The sequence below is a fragment of the Gavialis gangeticus genome, unplaced genomic scaffold (genome assembly GCF_001723915.1).
Source record: "Gavialis gangeticus isolate Ggan-Ray unplaced genomic scaffold, GavGan_comp1, whole genome shotgun sequence".
NCBI classification, from domain to species: Eukaryota; Metazoa; Chordata; order Crocodylia; family Gavialidae; genus Gavialis; species Gavialis gangeticus.
In genome coordinates, this window is record NW_017728998.1 from 41,458,311 (window position 1) to 41,464,157 (window position 5,847).

The following is a 5,847-nucleotide window of genomic DNA, read 5'->3' on the forward strand; positions in this document are numbered from 1 at the left end:
CATGGGGCTCTTTAGCCTGGAAAAGCACAGGCTCAGGGGTGATCTGATGGCCACCTATAAGTTTATCAGAGGTGACCACCAGTATCTGGGGAAGCATTTGTTCACCAGAGCACCCCAAGGGATGACGAGGTCAAACAGTCATAAACTACTGCGAAACCATTTCAGGTTGGACATAAGGAAGAATTTCTTTATTGTCCAAGCCCCCAAGGTCTGGAACAGTCTGCCATCGGAGGTGGTTCAAGCACCTACTCTGAACACCTTCAAGAGCAAATTGGATGCTTATCTTGCTGGGATCCTATGACCCCAGCTGACTTCCTGCCCTTCAGGTGGGGGGGCTGGACTCGATGATCTTCTGAGGTCCCTTCCAGCTCTAATGTCTCTGAAATCTATGAAATAGTTGGATTGGATATTTTTCTTAAAAGTGGGAGAGCTATAACCCCTCAGGGCTCTAAGCTAGCAACTAAATGCATGGTGCTAGGAAGGATTTTAGTAGATTATCCCACCATAGCATAGTGCAAGATTTCTTGTACATTTCTCTGAAGCAGTGGTGCTCAATGAAGGAGGAGCCATGTCATCCATCCTAGTCCAGAAATTTGGCAGAAGGGAAACAGCTGAATTCTGCTAATTGCCGCTCCTCTACTGCCAAATTTCTGGACCCGGGGGCAGCTCCATGGACCAGATGGCGTGGTCCTGCATACTAGATCACTGGTGGGGCCAGCACATGGGGTTACTACACAGCCAGATGCAGTGCACAGGATCAGCCTGTGCACAGGGTTGGGTCTGCAAGGGTCAGGCCAGATCCAGCATGCAGGATTCAGTATGTGAGACTGCACCCATGCGCCAACCCCACCTGCAGGATCAAGGCAACAAACCAGCCCTGCACTGGGCCAGGAGACTGGGCACCACTGATCCAGTCCTGTCCCTGCAGGAAAGAGAAGATCGGATTAGAAGGACTAGTCCAGAATGGCCATCTCTGTGGTCCTTGTTAAAACTCTTGTGTCTTCCAAATATTTCACTCCCTTGGGTTAGGATTTTCAAAGTCCAAGATTTCAAATCAAAATGGACTCTAACAAGTCTCTCTTGAAATGATGCCTGCCTGTGTTCCAGGGGTGATACTGCTGTTCATGTTGTACACCCTGCAAAAAGGAAGTCAAAATTGTTCAATGATTATTGTTCTCACTCAGTTACAAGTGGAGCCAAAAATCTAATTGTCTTTTAATGGCAGATTTCAGTAGGTCTGGCTTCTTTCCCTTGAGGCACACTGTTCTCATACTCATTTTTATGTTGCATCAGAGGAGTTTGATATATGTAGGAAGATGCATTGACCTCAATTATTTTAATTAAAAGAGAAAAATGATATGGAAATTGCCTCTCTCAAGCTGCTTCTTGGAATCCCAGAAGCCTGGAAAAAAGATATTCTTGCTCTCTTAGGTGTGGTTTTAAAAAGTAGGGCTCTATCTTAGACTTTTCTAATGCAACATTCACCTTAATGTTACTGTAGTGAGGCATCATAATAGCACAGATGTTAAGCTTCATTTTTTTTACTGCAGTTACTCTTATTTTCCAGATTTCTACGATTATAATGGTCATTTTATTTACTGCTTGCCTTTGTTAGCGCTATACTTTTAAATTTTCTCCCCAGTTTCTACCTATATTTTTTCTTACTCCTTTTCCAGAAGAAACTTTAGGCCAGCTTTTTATTCTGTATTTGTACAGCACCTAGCCATATGGGGCCCAATCCATGGGTGGGTCTCCTAGATATCCCTATAATACAAGTAATAATAGTGGCCAGCACTGTGGTTGGCAGTGTTTGTACACACAATTAGAGCACTGTGTATCATGCCAGTAAGCATCACCTATCAGGTTGAACAGCTATAATAAGTTAATATTCACTTTTGACATTCAGTATGTGAGACTTACAACTGAGCTATTCCACAGGAAAGTGATTGGAATGTCTGTTCTCCTGGGTGGACACATTTACTTCTGAAATGAATGCCTCCCACCAGGAACTACTGTTTTGTTCTGATTATAAATTGGCCTTTTATTTCTTCAAAAAGGACTTTTTGAATTTTTGTTATGTTCTACTTATTTGGAAGGTTGTCCCCTGACAAGCAGGCTATAATTGCATTGTATGACTCATTTTCTTTTGACCTTTGCAGAAACATTGACTTATACTTAGGACAAAAAGCTGGTTTTGAACCTAAATTTGAACCAAAAGAGATGGGTTTGACTTATAATCAGAACAATATGGTATTCCAAAGTACCTCAAGTCATTTAAATTCACATCCAACTGTATCAAAGAAAAATACCCTTGTGTAGATAAGCCCTGTTCTTGAAGGAAAGTGTGACCTGTCAAAGAAGTTACCCTGAATATAAAATCTCCTGAAGCAGAGATGCACCAGCAAATGAGCTCACAGATCTGCAGGTTGCCAGTGACTGTCTAACTTGGAACTGAAGTGGCGTTTCAAGGAAGCTGAAGTATGTTGATGTATTTTTGCTGGATAATTGTCCCTTTGGTGAAGCAGTCAACCAGCCTGTCAGTCTGGCCCTCTGGCTGTGGTTATAGAACATTGTAAAGCATTGCACCAGAGATGCAAACAGGAAACAGTTAGGACTGTTGAACTGTTTGGAAGAGAAAGGAGCTGTCTGCCTGGGACAGAACCAGGATGAAAGACAGGATCAAACAATCAACAGAAACTGAGTCAAGTTGCCATATCGCTGTCTGGACCTCAGAACATTGCTCAATCTGTGTACAGGTTTTGCTGCCCCACACACCCCAGCTGGGACAGTATGGGAATAGCAGAGCGGTGAAGTTCTCTATTCAGGGGGTAAAAGGAAGCTGCCAAGGCAGCTAGATGGGATGTAACACTTGTCTAGAGGTCTGTCACTGAGGACACTACCACAACATGAGCCTGATAAAGGATGAGAGAGAGAAAGTGCTGTGTCTGATAGACAGGGGAGTGGAGATGTAACAAGGGAAAGGAAATGTCATTCTTAATGAAGCAGGGGCATGAGAGCCCCCAAGGTGCTGAGTCTTTGTTCCTGTAGAAGTGTCCAGGGTTTGCTTTGGCCAGTCAGTTTAAGTCTTCCAATTGATAGAGTGGACTAAGATGTAAAGCACCAGATTTACAAGGTATGGTTGAGCTACTGACCTGCCTGAAAGTCTGCTCCTCACCCACTGCCCATGTAGAAGAACAGGTGCAAACATCCTCTTGAACAAATTTGCCTGAGATTATATACAATTCCCATGGTATGTGCCCCATGCTATCATGAAAGGCCAACTCATGAACCTTATCTTCACTCATTTTTTGAGACACAAAAAAGTCCAAGTTCACAATAGTTTCCAGACCTCAGTGTCTTCCTTCTAAATCACAGAGTATGAAAGCACTTGAGGCCACACTTAGCCCTGGTGTGACTATTTTGATTTCAGTGGAATGATACCAGGGTGGCATTGGCCCCAAGCCTGTCATTAGAAATCCATTGAGAAGGGGGCAAAGACTACCACAAGACAGGTTTTCTACCAGTGGACAGATTGTATTAAAAACTCACTGTCTGCTGCTTCACATTGCATTTTCACAACACATGCATAGGACAGATTGCCTGACAAATTGAATTTGACAAGCACTATGCTAAAAAGTTGGTGGAGATTAGCTTGCCCTGTGCTGTTACCATTCACAGGCAGTTAATGAGCATTTCAGGAAGGTACTGATATCTTGCTTCACAGCCAAGGAACTTTTTAAAATATCTTATTAGTTGTTCTTCTTCGTGACTCATGCCTGTTGCCTACATCTTGGTGAGGTGCACTCTCTGGTCCACTTTGGATTTGGTTGCAGATCACTCTTTGTATTATAACAGCATGCATAGAGCAGAGCTAGAGCATTTTCATAGATGATCTAATCTGACCCCCTGCCCTGGGCAGGAAAGAGTGCTGGGGTCAGATGACCCCAGCCAGGTGCTTGTCCAGTCTTCTCTTAAATACCTCCAAGGAAGGGGATAGCACCACCTCCCTTGGAAGCGTATTCCATATTTTGGCAACCCTCACTGTAAAGATTTTTTTCTTGATGTTCAGTCTAAATTTGCTGTCCTTCAGTTTGTGGCCATTGTTTCTAGTTACCCCAATGGGTGCCATGGTAAATACCGTATCCCCTATTTCCTTCTGTCCCCCTGTGATGAGTTTGTAGACAGCCATGAGATCACCTCTCAGCCTTCTCTTGTGGAGAAGCCTGAGAAGAGATTCAGGTCCCTCAGTTGATCTTCATAGGGTTTTTTCTGTAGGCCTTTAACCAGACGGGTGGCCTCCTCTGAACCCTTTCCAGGTTATCTACATTCTTCCTGAAGTGCGGTGCCCAAAACTGGACACAGTACTCCAGCTGCAGCCTCACCAATGCTGCATAGAGGGGAAGTATCATCTCCATAGACCTGTCTGTGATGCACCTACTTATGCAAGAAAGAGTGTGGTTAGCTTTGCTTGTTACTTCATTACACTGGTGACTCATGTTCATTCTGGAATCAACTACAACTCTGAGATCCCTTTCCACAGCTGTGCTGCTTAGAATGGTACCTCCCAGGCTATAGGAGTGTTGATGATTTTCATATGTTGTCTTTGAAATCCTGTTATTGAGCATAACCTGAGATTTGAGAAACATGCTATGCCTGCTTAGGAAGGCAAGTCATGAAAAACCATTAAGAGGAATTCTTGGTCACACAACATCTTTAAGGTACCAGGGGTAGCAAACCACTTCAGCTGCCCTGAGGCAAATGTGGGACCACAGACATATCAGAGACTCAAAATGAGGCGTAATGGAAGAGGAAGCATGAAATGTTAGTGGATTTCTCTCTGTAGAAAATGCAGTGCTTTCTATCTTTCATCTGTGATGGATGGTTAGAGTGCATCTAATCTGTGTGGGATAGTGGTAAACCTGTCTCCAACAGAGAGAGCTTGTCTCAGGTCAGAGAGCCAGACTGGAGAGAGAGGGGGAGTGACTTTCAAATAAACCAAATTATTTACCGAACCTTGCATCTAATTTAGTTTTCTTCCCTGGGAGACCCAAGAAAATGGTGGTTTTTCTCATGCTGACTGTTTTATAACCTCTTTTTAACATGACAATACTTTAACTCAAAATTGCGCTCTGTAATCCTATAGACATTAAGGATGTAAAACACTTATTCACAGCACTGTGCTTATAAACTTGGATTTTTATGTCAATCAGCTTTTGAAGAGCTGTCAGTATAGGACATGTCTGGTGCATGAAGGCAGTAATTAGAATTCAAAGCAAGTAATTGCTTTGCGTGTATATGTACATGCACACATGTGCATGATTATACACACACACACACGTATACATATATGTAATTTTTCAGTGGTTCATGGCTTAGTCTTGTAAAGCTGCCAGGTTAAGAGCTTGCTTACCAAGCAAGTCCAGTTAGTCTTCAGGGCACTTGCCTTATTGTTTCTTATGTTTATTACAGTAACAGAAGCCCCATCTGAGGTAGGACCCCCTTTTTGTTAAGCAGTGTTAACCCCTCTTACTGCAGGTGGTTAAAATTTCATAGATTTCATAGATTTCATAGATTTAGGGTCAGAAGGGACCTAGTAGATCTTCTAGCCCGACCCCCCGCCAGGGCGGGAGAACAACAAAACCCCAAAGCAAGAAACAGGACTCAGATGAGTCCAGCCAGGTAGGCATCCAGCCTCTTCTTAAAGACCCCCAGGGTAGGGGCCAGCACCACTTCCCTTGGAAGTTGGTTCCAGCTCCTAGCCGCCCCAACTGTGAAGTAGTTTTTGCGGATGTCCAATCTATACCTCCTCTCCATCAACTTGTGCCCATTACTCCTTGTTATGCCAGC

General features: G+C 43.6%; 1 protein-coding gene across 1 annotated transcript in view; it reads left to right on the forward strand.

Moving 5' to 3' along the window:
* NECAB2 (N-terminal EF-hand calcium binding protein 2) overlaps positions 1 to 5,847 on the forward strand; it is a 437,799-nt gene that overhangs the window by 423,041 nt on the left and 8,911 nt on the right. The window lies entirely within an intron of this gene.